At 36.4% G+C, this 19,962-nt stretch overlaps 1 long non-coding RNA gene across 1 annotated transcript in view; it reads left to right on the top strand.

Annotated features, from left to right (window-relative positions):
• Positions 1 to 19,962, top strand: part of LOC134759663 (uncharacterized) — a 164,798-nt gene that overhangs the window by 13,467 nt on the left and 131,369 nt on the right. Inside the window, exon 2 of the long non-coding RNA XR_010136212.1 lies at positions 463 to 546. This is a non-coding gene — a long non-coding RNA (uncharacterized LOC134759663). The remainder of the gene's footprint in view (positions 1 to 462; positions 547 to 19,962) is intronic.

Genomic DNA, 19,962 nt, shown 5'->3' with positions numbered 1-19,962 from the left:
CCTCTTTGAAGTCCCCTCTCTCTCCCTAGAGAGAGAGAGCTGTTTTCTTTTGTCTTTCTTTTGCCATTAAACCTCTGCTCCTAAACTCCTCATATGTGTCTGTGTCCTAAATTTTCTTGGCACAAGAGGACAAACCCCAGGTATTTACCCCAGACAACATAACTGCTTCAATAGCGCTTTTGCTTATGCTAAAAAAAAAATACTCCTAATTGTAATTATTTTTTGTGAACATGTGACTAAAAAAAGGAGTACAGCACAACAGGTTCCTGTTGTGCATCAGGATAATAATCCAGTAAATGCTCCAATACAAAAAAACAAATCAACAGCACAACTGTGCTTAAAATTATGAAACAATAAATTTAACTCCATTTTTTCAGAACTGGTCGTGGAACACAAACATTGTCTTGGTAAATGCCTCATTCCTTATTTATATTTATTTATTTATCTCTACTTTTATTTTAGGTTCAGGAGATGCATGTGGAGGTTTGGTACATGGCGATATTGCTTGTTGCTGAGGCTCAGTGTAAGAATGATCCTGTCACCAAGGTAATCAGCACAGTAACTGATCGGTACCTTTCCATTCCATGTACCCCTCCCACCCTTCTTCCTTAAGCAGTCCCCAGTGTCTACTGTTTCCATCTCTGTATCCATGTATACTCAATATTTAGCTCCCACTTATATATGAGAACACACCTTATTTGATTTTCTATTCCTGCATTAGTTTGCTTAGGATAATGGCCATCTGCATTCATGTCCCTGCAAAAGACATGATTGTGTTCTTTTTGACGGTTACATAGTATCCCATGGTGTATATGTACCAGTTTCTTTATGCAGTCTACTATTGATAGACATCTTGGCTGACTCTGTGTCTTTGCTCTTTGCTAAGGTTACTAGCTCTATAATGAACATATGAATGCATATGTCTTTTTGGTAAAATGATTTATATTCTTTTGGATGTATACCCAGTAGCAGGATTTCTGGGTCAAATAGTAGTTCCATTTTAAGTTATTTGAAATATTTCCACGTTGCTTTGCACAGTGGTTGGAGTAATTTACATTTCTACCAGCAATGTATAAGTGTTCCCTTTTCTCTGCAGCCTTGGCAACATCTATTGTTTTTTTGACTTTTTAATAATAGCCATTCTGACTGGTGTGAGGTGGTATTTCATTATGGTTTTGATTTTCATTACTCTAATGATCAATGATAATGAGCGTTTTAAAAATGTATTTGTTTATCACATATATGTCTCTTCTGAGAAGTATCTGTTTATGTCCTTTGCCCACTCTTTAATGGGGTTATTTGTTTTTTGTTGGTTGAATTATTTAAGTTCCTTATAGATTCTGGATATTGGGCCTTTGTCAGATACAGAGTTTGTGAATATTTTCTCCCATTCTGTGGGTTGTCTCTTTCCTCTGTTGATAGTTTATTTTGCTGTGTGGAATCTTTTCAATTTGATTAGGTACTACTTGTCAATTTTTGTTTTCGTTGCACTTGCTTTCAAAGACTCAGTCATAATTTGTTTGCCAAGGCCGATGTCCAGAACGGTATTTCCTAGGTTTTCTTCTAGGGTTTTTATTATTTTAGGCCTTATATTTAAGTGTTTAATCTACCTTTAGTTAGTTTTTGTATACGGTGAAAAGAAGTGGTCAAGATTCAATATTCTGCAAATAACCAGCCAGTTATCCCAGCACCATTTATTGAATTGGAAGTCCTTTTCCCACTGTTTGTTATTGTCAACTTTGTTGGCCAGGTGCCGTGGCTCACGCCTGTAATCCTAGCACTTTGGGAGGCCAAGGCAGGTGGATAACCTGAGGTCAGGAGTTCAAGATCAGCCTGGCCAATGTGGTGAAACCTCATCTCTACTAAAAGTACAAAAATTAGCCAGGCCTGGTGGCAGGTGCCTGTAATCCCAGCTACTTGAAGGCTGAGGCAGGAGAATCGCTTGAACCTGGGAGGTGGAGGTTGCAGTGAGCCGTGATTGTGCTATTGCACTCCAGCCTGGGTGACTAGAGTGAAACTCCATCTCAAAAAAAAAAAAAAAGAAAAAAACTTTGTCAAAGACCAGTTGGTTGTATTTGTGCAGCTTTGTGAGTTCTGTATCCTGTTCCATTGTTCCACGTGTTGTTTTTGTACCAGTACCATGATGTTTTGGTTATTGTAGCCTTGCAGTATAGTTTGAAGTTGGGTAGTGTGATGCCTAGTGGCTTTGTTCTTTCTGGTTAGCTTTGCAATTCAGGCTCTAAAATTCATATGAATTTTAGAATAGTTTTTTTCTAAATCTGTGAAAAACGACATTGATAGTTTGATAAGAATAATACTGAATTTATACATTTCTTTGGGCAATTTGGCCATTTTAACATTATTAATTCTTCTAATCCATGAGCTTGGACTGTTTCTTCACTTGTTGGTGTCATTTTTTATTTATTTCAGTAGTGTTTTGTAATTCTTCTTGCAGAGATGTTTCACCTCCATAGTAAGCTGTATGCCTAGGTATTTTAATCTTTCTGAGGCTATTGTAAATGAGACTGCATTCTTTATTTAATTCTCAGTTTGGATATTATTGGTGTATAGAAATGCTACTGATTTTTATACGTTGATATTGTATCCTGATACTTCAATGAAGTCGTTTATCAGTTCCAGGAGGCTTCTGGCAAAATATTTGGGGTTTTCTAGGTATAGGATCATATCTTCTGCAAAGAGAGATAGTTTAACTGCCTCTCTTCCTATTTAGATGCCTTTAATTTTATTATCTTGCCTGATTGCTCTGGCTAGGACTTTCAGTAGTATGCTGAATAAGAGTGGTGAGAATGAACATCCTTGTCTTGTTCCAGTTCTCCAAGGGAATGCTTCCAGCTTTTGCCTATTCAGTACCTCATGCCTTATTGAACCATGTAAAAATGTATAGTGCAACTAAGCATTCTTGAATGATGTCTGTTTAGATAGCGAGCATCAGTGACTTATGGTTTATTAACAAATATATTTTGTTACTTCCAAAACATAGAAAATGATCTCTACCTGATAAAGGCATTTAACAATAAAAATATGAAAAAAGGAAACATTTATACCAAAGAAGACCTTGTAAAAACCAAAAAAGATTATACTGCAAATATTTAATATTAAAAGATATCATTCTTAAGATAAAAAGTAAAAAAAAAAAAAAAAAGCTTAAAGGATTAATTACTCTCTCCCATAGTCTTGATCTTTGTTTCATGACAAATATTCCAGGTGTAGGAAGTGTTTTTGAATTTTTGTTGAAGTTGGTCACATGTGTAAGTGCATCTTAGAGCTTCTTTATACTGGGTGTTAACGCATATATTGGTTCATGCAAATATTTTGTTGGCTTACTCTGATACTGATTTTATTTGTGTGTGTTTGATGAAAATCTCCATTGCTTTTCTAATTCAGATTTTCAGATGTTTGTAATTTCAAGTCACAATATTTCACAAAGAATATCATGTTCCTTCTTTGCATGTCTTCTGTTAAATTATTTACAAAGAACTATAGTCTGTACTTAACAAGGTTAATAGCACTCCACAGAATCTCTTTCAAAATTGCCAATCTAAGGACTTTTTTGCTCCAAAGCTTGCTATTTCTTGGGGAACTACACAACAGAGTATACTGTATATAAAGTATACTTTGCACACATATTTATTAATGTTTATTTCATTTGCAAGAATGACTAAGCATTAGCAGCATACAGAGCCAGAAAAACACACATAATATGGCAGTGGCTACAAATAACACTGATTAGAAATTGTTGGCTTCTTGCCACATGTTTTTGTGCTGGCTCATAGAAATGCTGACCTTAATCTTTGACTTCTAGTCTGCTTTTTCCACTTTTGTTTTCAATTTATTGTCAGTAAATTATTAAATTCCTTTGAACCAGTAACATTCCTATGTTGCTTTGTAAGCTTTACTTTTCATATGAGAATTATAATACTTTTTTCTGTTTTCATGATTTATTGAATAATTTTTCACAGGATTTGAAATTTGGAAAAGCCTATAAAGTTTTCAGAAAATTCCAGAAAAAAAATTCCACACAGAAGCATTTAACTATATTTAAACATATGAGATACAGCTGATGGAAACATAATATTTGACTTGGAAACCATTATTGTAAAAACTAATACATCGTCTTTCTTTCCTGCTTCAAATATTCATCAAGTGCCTACAATGTGAAAGACATTATCCTGAGTACTCACATGAAAACAAAAACAAAATGGAGTTGTAGATGCTGGCAAGGCTGTGGAGAAAAAGGAATGCTTGCATACTGTTGGTGGAAATGTAAATTGATTTAGCCCATATGGAGAGCAGTTTGGAGATTTCTGAAAGAACTTAGTACTATCATTCAACCCAGAAAGCCCATTACTGGGTATATATTGAAAAAAATCATTCTACTAAAAAGACACATGCATTTGCATGTTAATCTCAACACTATTCATCATAGCAAAGACATGGAATCAACATAGGTGCCCATCAACAGTGGACTGGTTAAAGAAACTGGTACATATACACCATGGAATACTATGTAGTCATAAAAAGGAATAAGATCACATCCTTTTCAGCAACATGGATGCGGCAAGAGACAATCATCCTAAGTGAATCAATGCAGAAACAGAACACCCAATACTGCATGTTCTCACTTATAAGTGGGCTCTAAACATGGGGTACTCATGGCCATAAAGCTGTGGACAATAGACACTGGGGACATCTAGAGGGGAGAGGGAGGGATGGGGCCAAGTGTTGAAAACCTCTCAGGTACTATGCTCGCTACCTGGGTGATGAGATCATTTGTATTCCAAACCTCAGCATCACATAATATACCCATGTAACAAACCTGCACATTTACTCACTAAAATAACAGTATCGAAATTATTTTTTTAATGAGTTGTATGGGGTCTTGCCCTCAAGTGGCCTTAGGAATAAAAGGTGATTAGCTAGAACATGCAGTAGAATATAAATTAGCATAAAGAGCATCTAGGACAAAGAAAGAGGTGGAGATAAACCATAATGGGATAGCATTGGAAAGATAGTTATTACAACTCTATCTATTCCAAATAAATTCCAAATACTTATTCTAAAATACACAGATTTTAGATAACTGAGAGCAGTGGTGATGGGGAGGGGAGATTATAATACAAACACAGACACTAAAACTGGATTACCTAGCTTCTAATTTCAAATATCCCCAAAATTTTCCAAATGTATGTAGTTTCTTAAATTCCCTATGCCTTGAATTCTAACTCAGTTAAATGGAAAAATAATGTAATTACTTGAAATAGTTATTCTGATTATTAAATAAGTTAATACATGTAAAGCTCTTAAAAGGGTAAGCGGAGCATAATAACCAATCAATAAGCATTAGTTCTTATTTTTGTTGTTGTTGCATTTAATATTTTTCCTGGATAAATAACCAATATGGAAAAGGCACAAATGTGGGAAATGAGGCTAGGTGCAGTGATTTATGCCTGTAATCCCAGCATTTTGAGAAGCTGAGGCAGGTTCATCACCTGAGGTCAGGAGTTCGAGACTAGCTGGGCCAACATGGTGGAACCTCATCTCTATTAAAAATACAAAAATTAGCCAGATGTGGTGGGGTGCACCTGTAGGCCCAACTACTCGGGAGGCTGAGGTAGAAGAATCGCTTGAATCCAGGAGGTGGAGGTTGCAGTGAGTGGAGATCACATCACTGCCCTCCAGCCTAGGTGACAGAGCAAGACTGTGTCTCAGAAAAATAAATAAAATAAAATAAAGTATATAAACTTTTGAGCAGGAAAATTTTTAAAAGCAACATGTATTCACAATAAAAAAAATGTGGGAAATGGAAGACTGATAGAGAAATAGTGGGTAATTTTGTTTAGTTAGAGCATGAACGTACAAAAATGAAATGAGTAGAAAACAAAATTTTAACTTTCTCTCTCTGTTTCTAACCCATTAACATATTCAATATTATCCCTTAAAAACCATCTATGGCTGCAATTTTGTTTCTACAATAGTAGCTTTCAGCAGATCAACACTCCTACTGAACAAAAATAAAAAGCTTATAAAATTATATATATAGCTATGTCTATATATCTAGGAATAAATGGTCCAAGACTGCTGAGAGGCAAGCCATGGAGAGATGAGTTCATGTTTCATAGTTACTTTTTCTAGTTATAGCTCCTCATTGTGAGAATCCATCAAGATGCTGACATCCTAGACTTTGCCCAGGAAAAGAGGCACTACCTGGTGTGGGGGTAGGCATGGGGGTAGATAAATAAGAAGAGCTTTGACTATCATGCAGCTGAAAAAAAATGACAAATTATCTGTCCAAGATCTTGCTGAGCAGAGACAGGTAGAGAACTAAACCTGACACAAGGCAAGAAAATACATTTCCATACTCTAGTAGCGGATAATTAAAAGTACAATTTTTAAAGCTCCAAGTACAATTATGTGGAAATCATAATATGCTTAGGAATATGTTTTATAAGACACATATAAAAATTCTATACTAGGAAATAAAAGGAAACATTGGTGAGAAAAATTAAAGAAGACCTAAATAAATGAAGAGGTATCTTATGTTCATGATTTGAAAGAATCAATACAGTTAAATTGTCAACTCTGGCTATATTAAACTATTGAATTGATCCTATGCATTCAGCCACATGTTTATAGAAACTGACATGCTGTTGTTAGTCTACAAGAATATATGCAAATAAATAAGTATTTCTATTACATGTATTCTAGATAAAACAGAACAAAGTTGGAGGTTCTTATACTAATTGACTTCAAAACTTAATATAAAGCTACATTAATCAAGGCAATGTGATTCAGGCATGAGGATTAACAAATAAGTGAATAGCACAGTATATAAAGCCCCCAAATAGTCATTTGATTTTTCAACCAATGTGCCAAAGCAATCCAAGGAAGAGAGAAAGCCTGTTTAAAAATAATGTAGTTCGGATATCCATAAGAAAAAAGAAAAACAATAAGTGTTTAAGCCTTGACTCCCAGCTCACCATTTACTTAAACATTAATTTGAGGTTGATTATACAACCTAAACATAAAAATTAACATTATGAAGTCTTTATAAGGCAAGTTACCTTTTGAGAGAAAATGTCTTTATTATATGAAGGAAAGCAACAGTTTCTTAGCTAGGACACTGGAAGCAATCAACATTGAAGAAAAAAGTTGAACTGTACATTACCAAAATGCTCATGAAGAACACTGATTGGCATGTCATTACTAAGGAAAAAATATTTTCAATAAACATATGTAGCTGATGAAGGACTGTTACCTAGGATATATAAAGGGTTCCCATAACTCAATAATAAAAAGACAAACAAGCAAAAATTTTTAATGGTTTCTATAGACACAAAATAAGATATACAAATATCCAATATGCATATGAAACACCAGGGAACACTGGTCATCATAGAAATAAAATTTAAAACCATAATAAGAAAATCACACCCACTCAAATGGCTAAATTTATAAGAACTGGCAATATTAAATGTTGGTGAAGATCATAAGCTTTGATGCATTGCTGTAGGGAGTATAATATGATACTTCCACTTTGAAAAAGGGCTGAACATTTTATGTAAAACTAAAGATAAGTTTAGAACTAAAAGAGTAGAAAATTTTCCATTATCAGCCATAGTGGAGTAAGAAGTGTTAAATTTATCCTTCCCTCTTAAACAAGTAAGAAACAAAAAAAAAATGACACAATGATTTACAGATCTTATAAAACAAGCAAACACAAGATAGTGATTCCTGAAGGACAAGATATAAGGTGAGCCCTAAGCTTAAAACAGCTACTTCCTGAGTTTCCAGTTCAAGTTGGAGGAAAAGAGAACTTAGAGGTTAGCAGTCTATCTCAGTTGAGGCAATGATGAGAATTTAAAGAGGCCAAGGGAGCTAAAATTCACATAGCTGAATAACATAGAGAAGAGAGCTTCATGAAGAGGAGAGAACTACACAGAGAGAGCCACAGAGGCCTGTAGGAGGTTCCCTTCAAGTATTAAGCTAAGTATTGATTAGTATTTGTATGTGAGGAAACTGAGAGTGGGAAAGGAACAGGTATAATAATTTCTATAGACCACACACACTGTCAGCAGTTATAAGAAGCCTTGTATTCCTTGGGGCTTTGGGTTGGGTATTCAGAGATGTATCATCCTAGCAGCAGGACCAAATTAGTTCTGGAATAAAGACTACTCTGGCCTTGACTCACAAGTTTTAAAAACAAGCCTCAAAAAAGATCAAATTATTTATAATAATTTTATTGCATCTCACAATAAAACTGGAAAAACAGCTTAAGGAATCCAAAAAGCAAAAATCAACCTAATATTCAATAATGCAAAATTCGTAATCTTTAGTATTCAGTTCTAAAACTGACCAGACAGACAAAAAACAGGAAAAATATATCCATAATGAGGAGAAAAATAAACCATTAGAAATGTCTCCTAATAAAGTTAGTAGAGAAAGACATTAAGCCAGCTATTATAAATATACTGCAGATGTCCAAGAATGTAGAAGACATAAAGAGCATGTTAACAGGAGATATGTTAGATATTAGAAAGACTCAAATTGAATTTCTAGAGGTGGAAAATATGCTGGAACAGGACAATAGCAGATTAGACAAGACACCACACAAGAAAACCTTAGTGAACTAATTCTGCATTGATACAAACTGTCCAAAAATAAACAGAAAAAAACAAAAAGACTGAAAACAGAATGGGTGGAGTCTCAGTGAGCTGTAGGACAATTTCAAGCAGGCTAATATATTTGTAACTTGTTCCACACAAGAGGCATGAGTTGGGGAGAAAGGAAAAACACATGAAGAAAATATAGCCAACATTTTTCCAAATTTGATGAAAACCGTGAGCCCAGTGCTATAGACTGAATATGTTTCTCCCACCCCAAATTTATAAGTTGAAACCTTAATATCCAATGATGGCAGACACCTCATGAGTGGAATTAGTGCCTCATAAAAAAGACCCTGGAAAGCTCCCTCACTCCTATCTGCCATTTAAGGACAAAGCAAGAAGATGGCTTTGAACCAAAAAGTGAACCCTCACTACTGAATCTGGTAGCATCTTGACATTGGACTTCCCAGCCTCCAGAACTGTGAAAAATACATTTATGTTGTTTATAAACCACCGAGTCACCTGGCCTATGGTACTCTATTATAGCAAGCAAAACAGACCAATACACATAGACCTAAGAAGTTCAGTAAATCCCAAGTAAAAGGAACATGAAGAAAACTACGCCGTCACCTCATAATTGAATTGCTTAAATGCAGTGATAAAGAGAAAATCTTAAAAGCACACCAAAAAAATATACACAAAATATGCTGAGTAACATACATAAAAATCACAGTTAACTTTTTATCAGAAAACAACAACAAAAAAGACAGTGGAGCAGTATATTTAATGTTCTGAAAGAAAAACCAAAGAAACAACCTAGAGTTCTATATCTAACAAAAATATCTTTCAAAAATAAAGGTGACCTAGACTTCTTCATAGAAAAGCTGAAAGAATTTTTCACCTGCATACTTCAGAAAATTTCAAAGGAAGTCATTGAAATAGAAGAAAATGATACAGATGGAAATTTGGGTCCACACACAAAAAAGAGCACCTGATATTGTGAATATGCAGAAATACAGTGGGAGATTTCAAAGCCTTTCTCTCAATAAGTAATAGAACATGAAGGCAAAAATTATGATTATAAAAACTATTGAACATGACTATCAAACAACTTGACTTAGGTCGGCATTTATAAACCTCTCTATCTAAGAATAATAGAAAACACATTATTTCCAGGTGGACACTTGACCTATATTCTGGGTCATAAAACAAGTCCCAATATGTTTAAAAGTTTTTATGTCATATCAAATATGTTCTATCATTTAGATGAAATTAAATTCGGAATCAAAAAGAGAAAAATATGTGAAAAATCCCTAAATGTTTGATAGCAAAAAACATGTCTATATAACCTATGGAACAAAGAAGAAAGTTTTCAAAAAGTACTTTGAACTTAATTTAAATGAAAATAAAACGTAAGAACATTTTTGGTGTCCATGCTTGTATCAGAGAAAAATAGAGGTCTCAAGTCATTGACTTAAGCCCTGAATTTAAGAGAATAAGTAAAGAAGAGCAAAGTAAACCCAATGTAGAAAGAAAATAACAATAAAAGTAAAGGAAGAAGTAAGTAAAATACCAAACAGAAAAATACAGAAAATCAGTAAAATCAAAAGAGGTGATCGATAAAAATTTTAAATATGCAACCAGAATAATCAAGAAAACAAAGAAGACAATTTAAAAATATCAGAAATGAGAGAGTAGGCATCACTAGACTTTCTATAGACATTAAAAGGATAATAAAAGACACTATGGACACATTTATGGAAATAAATTTCACAAGTTAGATGGAATGAACAAATATCTTAAAATACATATAATTCCAAAACTCACAAAGAAAGATAATCTGAAAAGCCCTATATCTACGAAGAAATTGATTTTGTATTTAAAAGCATTCCTAGAAAGAATAATGCCTCAGATGGCTTTGTTGATGAATTCTACCAAACATTTAAGGAAAAAATACTATCAATTTTATACAATTGATATTTGAGAATACAGAAAAAGAAACATCCATACCATTTTATGAAGTTATCATTACCCAAACACCAAAACTAGACAAACAGTATAATAAAAGCAAACTAGAGGCCAATATCTCTGCTAAACATAGAGGAAACTATTCTCAAGAAAGTTTTGGAAATTAAATCTAACAATACATTTATATAGAAAGTAAGGTATTATAATCAAGTAGAATTCCTTCCAGGAATTCAATGTTTGTTTAACACTTGAAAATCAATTAATGTAATTAATAATACTAACCAACTGAAAAATTAAAACCATGTGATCTTAATTGACACAACATATTTGACAAAATCAACATGTATTCATGATTAAAACTCTTAGTAGAGGAGAAATAAAATGAAACTTCTTCTATTTAATGGAAAGAATCTATTAAAAACTTACAGCATCATACTTAATGATAAAATACTTCATAGTTTCTTTGTAAGACTGGAAATGAGATAATAATTTCTACTCTTACCATTTCAATTCAACAGTCTCAGAAGTCCTAACCATGCAAATAAAAGGCATACAGATTAGAAAGGGAGAAGTAAAATGGTCTTTATCTGCAGATGAGATAATTTTCTATGTAGAAAATACTATGTAATCTATGGAAAAAGTACTAGAAATAATGAGTGACTTTAGGAAGATTGCAGGATATGAAGTCAGTGTACAAATATAAATTCTATTTCTATATTCTGGAAATGAACAACCAGAAAGTAAAATTGAAAATAACAATTTTATTTGTAATATATTTATACTTTAATTACATTATTTCTCCTCTAGTTTAATTTATAGATAGATGACAGATAGATAGATAGATAGATAGATAGATAGATAGATAGATTTAATATTATCTTCATCAAAATCCTGGAAGCCTTTTCTGCTGAAAATGACTAGGTGATCCTTACATTTATTTAAGCAATGCAAATAATCTAGAATTACCAAACTATTTTTGACAAAGAATAACAAATACAGAGAACCTAGAGTATCTGATTTTAAGATTTATTTCAAGACTGCAATAATCAAGACAGTATGGTAATGGCATAAAGATGGAAATATAAGCCAAAAAAACAGGATAGACAGTGCATAAATAGACCTACAATGTGTGCAATTGATTTCTGGCCAAGGAACTGAGGAAACTAAATGGGGAGAGAATAATATTTATATCACACTGTACTGGAACTACTGGATAGTCATATGCAAAAGAACTTAGACTTTATCTCACACAATATTAAAAAACTCGAATCATAGAGCTACATGGGAAAGTTAAAACTATATAAGTTCAAGAAGAAACCAAGAGGACATTTTAGTAATCTTGGCTCTGACAAAGATTTCTTAAAGTAGGACCCAGCACGCTTAAAATATATATAAAATAATTTGGACTTCATTAAATTTTAAACATTTGTCCTTCAATATACATATTTAAGGAAACCAAAAGGAAAGCTATGAATTGGAAGAAAACATTTACAAAACACATGCATGAAAAGAGAAAGTTCTTGTATCATATATATAACATATATAATACTGACAAAAATAAGAAAAATAAATCAGTAAAAATGGAAAAATATTTAACAGAAATATCACATACAAAAAATATACAGATGCAAAAATATCACATGCAAAAAATATATAGATGGAAAGTAAGCACCTGAAAAGTTGCTTAATATTATTAGTCATGAGGAAGGTGCAAATTAAAACCAAAATAAAATACCACTATACATTTGCTGAAACAGCAAAAGTTTAAAAGACAGTCTATATCAGATATTGGCATGCATGTGTTACAACTGAAGCTCTCTTTCATTGCTTCTGAAAATGGAAAATAGTACAACCGTTTGAAAAATATTTTGGCAGTTGCTTGGGAAACTAAACATGTACTTATCATGTGAACAGCCATTCTATCTACTCTTAAGAATATAGCCGAGAGAAATAAAAGCACATGCTCACACCAGGACTTTTACACAATTACAAGTATCAGCTTTATTTGTAATAGCCCAGACAACTTAAACCAACCCAAATATCTATCAAAATGAGAATGAATACATTACGGCACATCTGTGCAGTAGAATACTCCTCTGCAAAACAGAAACAAAGCAAAACAAAAAGAAATTATGGATATTGATTCAACTGATGGTTGTTCATGATTGATAGTGATGATGAGCAATACTAATATTAAGATAAATATTTAATTATGCTAAATAAAATAAGAAAGACCAACAAAAACCACTTGTGATTTCATTTATATAAAATTCTAGAAATTGCAAAGTAATCCACAACAAGAGAAAGTAGATTATCTGAGAATAGGGGAGAGGAGAAAAAAAAATGGCTTACAAAAGGGCCATGAGAAAAGTTCTTGGGGCTGGGTGCAGTGGCTCATGCCTGTAGTTGCGGTGCTTTGGGAGGCTGAGGCAGGAGAATTGTTTGAGGCCAGGAGTTTGAAACCAGCCTGGGCAACACAGTGAGACCACATCTCTGCAAATAAAAAATTTAAAAAATTAGCCAAGTGTGGTGGTGCTTGTCTGTATTCCCAGCTACTTGGGAGGCTTAGGTGAGAGGATCACTTGATCCCAGGACTTTGAGGCTGCAGTGAGCTATAATCTTACCACTGCACTGCAGCCTGGGTGACAGAGTGAAACCCTGTCTCTGCAAAATCAAAAAGAAATAAAATAAAAATTATAAGTTCTTGGTATGATGCATATGTTCTTTATCTTGATCCTAGTGACAGGCTTATTTGTATACACGTGTGTCAAAACCCATCCAATGTTACACTTTACATATGTGTAATTTGTCATATAAATAGCCAAAAGCTGGAAACAGCACATACATCCAGGAAGAGGATAGTACACAAGCTGGAGAGTATACATAAAATGGAATATTACTTATCAATGAAAATGAGCAAATTGTTGATACATGAAACAATTTGGATGGATCTCAAAAACATTATGCTGAGTGAAAGAAGCTTTTCACAAGAGTATCTACTGTATGATTATACTGTATGATTCTGATACAGGAGGGGGATGGGGAAGAGCTGGGTACAGAAGGGCAGGGTTGCTGGCTAGGGCTCCACACTCAGGTCTGTGCCTATGGACCTAAGTGAGGACAGGCATTTGTTTTCATTCCCAAATGTTGCATTTTACAAGACAGCCCTGGCCTGCCACATCCTGTGCTTATAAAAACCCTAAGACCCTAATGGGCACACACACACAAATGGCTAGACTTTGAGAGGAATACACTCGCAGAAGAAAACACAGACGCTGACAGGCCATTAATGACAGAACGACGCAGACGCCAAAGGAAATTCAGCTGAAGGTGAGCAGAGGAGATCCCAGCCTCTAAGCAGCCCAACTCCAAGGGAAGACCACCTTCCCACTCCACGTCCCTAATCGCTCCCCAACCATCTGCTGATAGCTACCTCCACCATTCAACAAAACCTTGCATTCATTCTCTAAGCCCATGATTTGATTTTTCTGGCACACTAGAGCAAGAACCTCAGTATACTGAAAGCCCTCTGTCATTGTGACAAGGCAGAAGGTCTAACTGAGCCGATTAACACAAGCTGCCTGCAGATGGCTAAGCTGAAAGAGCACCCTGTTACATACGCCCAGTGGGGCTTCAGGAGCTGTAAACACTCAACCCTAGATGCTGCCATGGGGTCAGAGCCCATGTACTCCACGACCTGCCCATCTGCATGCTCCCCTAGGGGTTTGAGCTGTGGAGCACCAAAGAAGCAAGCCACTCCCTCACTGCATGCCCTGTGAGGGGGATAAGGGAACTTTTCCCGTTTCAATTCCATTTATTAGAACAGGCAAGACTACTCCATGGTTAAAGAAAAAAGAAAAATCACAACAGTGGTTGCCCTTTGGTTGTAGGACCAGGGATTTAGTGGAAGTGAGGCAGGGCAGGTGAATCCCAAAATTAGGGCATAGCCTGGGAGGGTTCTTGGCCTCACCCAGGAAAGAATTCAAGGGTGAGCTGGAGGTATTAGACAGCAACTTTTATCGAAGCGGCATTGCACAGCAGCAGCAGAGGTACTTCTCCTTGCAGAGCAGGGCTACCCCATAAGCAGTGTACCCAAAGTAGCAGCTCAGAGGCAGTTCTGCAGTCAAATTTATACCCGCTTTTAATTACATGAAAATTATCAGGTGTATTATGCAGAAATTTCCGGAAAAGCATGGTAACTTCTAGATTGTCAGGTCATTGCCATGGAAAGGGGTGGTAACTTCTGGATGTTGCCATGGCAATGGTAAACTGACATGGCACATTGATGAGTGTGTCTTATGAAAATCTACTTTCACCTTGAACCTGTTTTAGCTAGTTCTCAATTTGGTCCAGTGACTGAACCCCACCTCTGGAGTTGAGTCCGACCTCCTATCTCAGAAGGTGGCAAGAGAAGAAATTGGGGGATGACTGATGATCCTGGATCTTAATAGGAGTTTGAGTTGTACAGTTGTATGCATTTGGTGAGACTCTTCAAATAGTACACTCATGAATTGTGCATCTCATGGTAAATTTTATTTCAAAAGAATAAAAAAAACCAAGTCAGATATTGATCTAGTTAATGAGGTCTGCAGCTTACTTCAAAATCTATTTTTTTTTAAAAAAGATGATTGCTGAATGAATAGGAGACAGATAAGTGATAAAGCAAATATAGTAAAATATTAATTGTAAAAACTAGGTATTAGATATATGAGTATATCCCACTTTCTTAGGCTTTTTTTTGTTTTGTTTTTTTGTTTTGTTTTGTTTTTGCCTATAATCATCTTCTATAACTTTGTATATGGTCCTATCAAGAGGTAAAGTCTATTTTCCATTCTTTGAATCTGTCCTGGCTTTGTGACTTGCCTTGGTCAAAAAAATGTGATAGAATCATTTTCCAGCTCTAAGACTAGATCTCAAAAGGCAGTCTGCCTTTCATCTGCCTCCTTCTCATGGACAGTGCCAGGTTAGCTGGCTTGAGAATGACTGTCCACATAGAGAGTCCACATGTTGCCGCCAAGGCCAACTAAGAGCCCATCAACCCCAAATATGGGAGAAAGCATGACCAGGTTCAGCAGAGATGCCCGTTTGACCCTCAGCTGACCATAGATGCATGAGTGAGCCCAGCCAAGAATGGGAGAACAACCTAACTGAGAGTTTATGAGACAGCAATAGCTATCAACCTTTTTTTTTTTTTTTTTTTAACGGAGTCTTGCTCAGTCGCCCAGGCTGGAGTGCAGTGGTGCAATTTTGGCTCACTGCAAGCTCCGCCTCCTGGGTTCACACCATTCTCCTGCCTCAGCCTCCCCAGTAGCTGGGACTACTGGTGCCCGCCACCACATTCAGCTAATTTTTTTTGTATTTTTAGTAGAGACGGGGTTTCACCGTGTTAGCCAGGATGGTCTCGATCTCCTGACCTCCTGACCCACCTGCCTCAGCCTCCCAAAGTGTTGGGATTGCAGGCGTGAGCCACCACGCCTGGCCCTTTTTTTTTTTTGACACAGTCTTGCTCTGTCACCAGGCTGGAGTGCGGTGGCATGATCTTGGCTCACTGCAACTTCCGCCTCCCGGGTTCAAACCATTCTCCTGCCTCAGCCTCCTGAGTAGCTGGGATTACAGGTGCCCACCACCACTCCCAGCTAGTTTTTGTATTTTTAGTAGAGACAGGGTTTCACCATGTTGGTCAGGATGGTCTTGATCTCCTGACCTCGTGATCCACCCTTCTCGGCCTCCCAAAGTGCTGGGATTACAGGCGTAAGCCACCACGCCTGACCTAGCTATCAATCTTTGGAACATTACATAATCTCTCTCAACTTCAACTTTTCCATAGTATCTATATCATAGGGTTGTGATTAGATGACTCACCCAAATGGCTTAGAACAGTGGAAAATGCATAAATCCTTCAAATCATTGCCTATTAATGCTATCTCTACTACCTCAGAGAGTTTCCTTAAAGAAAACTCAAAACTCTGATTGCCAAATTCTTCAGAAATATCAGTAGAAAGCATAGAAATGATTTATTAATGTTTGCCAAGCCACTGCTCTTTTGCTTTGATGCCAGTCCAAATTGAGGCTTGTCATATATCTAAACTGAACCTGGAAAAGAGAAGAAATAGTAGATCAAATTTGAATTTGGCTATTTGCCTCTATTTCAGAAAGCTAAGAGCTCTCTCAGAGGGCAGCACAGGGAAGCAGGTGACTTTCTATTATTCCATATCATATTGCTTTGCGTCATTTCTGGCACTAAAGTCACACTTCATTTAAAAGGCAAGTGGCCTGAGCTGAAACCTTGCCCAACATTTTCCCCACCAAATATAAACATCCATTTTCAAAGAATGTGGTCCCTTAAGTCTGTTTTCGAAGAGAATTGATCAGGTGACTTGGCACAGGGGATGGAACCCCTTAAAATTACCAAAACTGTCAGTGCTTCACACAAAGGTGGCTGCCAAAAGTTCTGGGACTTATGCAAACCCTTTGCCATTCAAATGAACAGGCATCCTGAAACGGAAAACATTTAACCAAAAAATTGCCTAAAAATAAGTATGTCTGTACCTGGCAATGAAGAATGAGTTACTCCTCCATAGGAGGCCAGTGACAGCATTATACAGTGTCTGGGTCAAGCCCATCTCTAGGCAAGAAACCGTGGCTGGGCTGGGCTTGGCTGACATTTCAATACTAATGAGGTGGGGCACTGTTCACGGTTACCTCTTTTCTTTTACAAAGTGTCACTGAAACATACTTACTAAAAACACTGCTTTGAAAACACTTGGCAGACATTTTCCCTATATTTTCACCATGGGAGATTATGATAAAGCCCCCAAACGCATCTCTTTCTAGAGTCAGCTGTGGTTCAGTAGAGGTAGCAGCAGCCGGTATTTAACCCTGTGTGGTATAAAAACACCAGCAGCCAGGCCTGTGTTCCTTAGGGTGTCCCTGGTGTTAAATCACCCATCCTTCCATGTAGGCCTCTTCTTGGGGTGGAGGATGGGATATTTATTAGGACACCAGTCTTATGAAAGAGTGGCTGGTGGTGGGGTGGCGCTACATACCCTGGATAGGACATTTCTGTCCCCAAAATTGATGTCTCATGTACTTCTAGCAAGCATCCTTTAAAATAAAGGTGAAAACACAGCAAGCTTGTCTATCTACCAGTTCAGGAAAGATGGGGTGTCTCTCTTGTTCTTGGCTTAGCAGAACATTTATGAAATTAGGAGTTGAAGGTTTGGTACGCGGAGGCTTCAGAATGTTTAGTGCAAACCTTATAGCTATGGAAGACACTTTGCCCCAGAGTTCAGCAGTCCAGGGGATGTTGTTAGTGTTACATGAAGAAAGGTCTTACACTGTCATCTATATCTGGCAAATGCTGAGATAAACTAGGTTATTTCCTACAGGAGTTCTTAGGACCTGGAAGGTGCAGCTGAAAGCAGGAGGTGGAATACACAGGCTGCCCAAACTCATTTAATAATGGCATTTTTTTTTCTATTCCCACAGAGCATGAAATAGTTGTCAGAAAATATTGTGGGAAATGTAGCCTTAAGGTAACCATGAGAAAGTGTATGTGACATGGTTAATATAGCCCTAGAAATAGAAATAGGCTTTAGCTTACTGGGGCAATTGAAATCACAGATTTTCTAGCATAGCCCTAATTCTCAAGTTGGAAGCTGCCATCTATATAATCACAGGAAGTGGAGAAAAACAGTGTCGAGATGACTGTCCTTGAGTGGGAGTGAGGTCAAGCCTCACATGGATGTCCAGGAATACCATTAGGCAAATGGTTAGAGTGAGCCTGCAGCAGCACTAAGTACACTCAGGAAAGAAGAAAGGAGGCCCGATTCTGGCTCAGCGCTCATGCCAGCCCTCCTTGCAGCTGCCCACAGGGCCCCAAGCCCATGGGAACATTTTATCTACCCAGGGGAAGAATATGCAATACTCCTAACCATTGCATACAATGGAATACAGAGAATTGATTATTTACTAAAGTTATCAAGGAGCCTGAGAAAATTAAACCCTTTCCTTAGACAGCTGCCCGTGTGGTGAGAACTCTGGACTTTGTGTTAAAAGACCAGTGACCCAGTCTCAATAAGCAACTCAGATCCCACATCTTCATTCCCTGATCCTCAAAATGAGAAAGTCAACTAAGATACTAAGATGCCTGTAAGGTGAAAAATCAGAAAGTCTGCCTCTGTATCAGAGCCCTTTTCCTCACCTTCTCTAATTCAACACCCCAGTGACACCTTAGTCTCTTAGGCAGGGAGAAAAAGGAGAAGGAGGAATGAGCTGTTACAAGCCATTTCTAACCTTCTTTATGCAGTTTACTCTTCAGGGAAAGAGCTATTCAGTAATGGTAATACTTTCCCAGAGATGGGCAAAATGGTTTAGGTGTTGTGGCACTAACACGGTTGCTATTTCTGTCTATAGCCATTGCCCTTTTGGGGTGCTTGAATAACAAATAGTAACTCCTTCATTCCTTTATTAAATGGATAAGATAAATCTATAGGAAGCAGTCCATTCCTTTAGATGTATCATTTTTTGTTAAATTTTGAATGTCCTTAATTTAGGCTTGTGGCAGATTTTGATGTAGACTGAAGTTTTGCATTTGATATAAAGCTCCTGTTTCTTATTTCTATATACTGTAAAGAAATAGGTAATTATTACCCTCTTGATATTACCAAAAATAGTGGACTGAGCAGTCTAAAATTAGGTTTAAATATGACAAATGGCATGTAGCCATACAGCTTCTTGATAATCACTGCAGTGCACAATGAAATTTACCCAGTGTACTGAATAATAATGAATGCTGCTAATAATACAAATTGGTGTTTTAGGATTACCTTTTATCATAATACCAAACTTACTGTGAAATCTAAATAGCTATGTATATTTCCAAAGGGTATTAGTACAATAGTACTAAATCAATTCGTGCAATTCTTTGCATTGTGTTGCTGTCAATGTTCTCATAGTGTTTGTTTATGTTGTTAGTTAATATGATCATTATATACTCCACAAATGGTGTGTCTTACATGATGTTTGCACCACTTTCCATATTCAAGCTAGAAGATTCTGATGTTCTGCTTCTTAAAGTGTTGTTTTCAATTATTGGCAAAAGGGGATCGTATTTAAGAACTTGAAGTAAACGTTCAGATGTGCTCTTTTGAAGTAATCAAAGGAAAATTATATTGCCCCAGTAGTCTCTGCAAAGATGTTTTGTAATGATGCAGCCATTCTTGAATGGCTTACCTCAAAAAGCAAAATTGAATTTGATTCATTCTTCAGGGAACACTATACTGCAACTTGTTGATGAATAAAGCTCTCAGGTCATTTCATTCTGTTCCTAATGACTAAGTAGGAGGAATGGCTTTGCCACTGGGTGGAC

The sequence above is a fragment of the Pongo abelii genome, chromosome 12, assembly GCF_028885655.2.
Source record: "Pongo abelii isolate AG06213 chromosome 12, NHGRI_mPonAbe1-v2.0_pri, whole genome shotgun sequence".
NCBI classification, from domain to species: domain Eukaryota; kingdom Metazoa; phylum Chordata; class Mammalia; order Primates; family Hominidae; genus Pongo; species Pongo abelii.
Note: the sequence above shows the minus strand (reverse complement) of the source record. Positions and strands in the feature narration are given on the sequence as shown.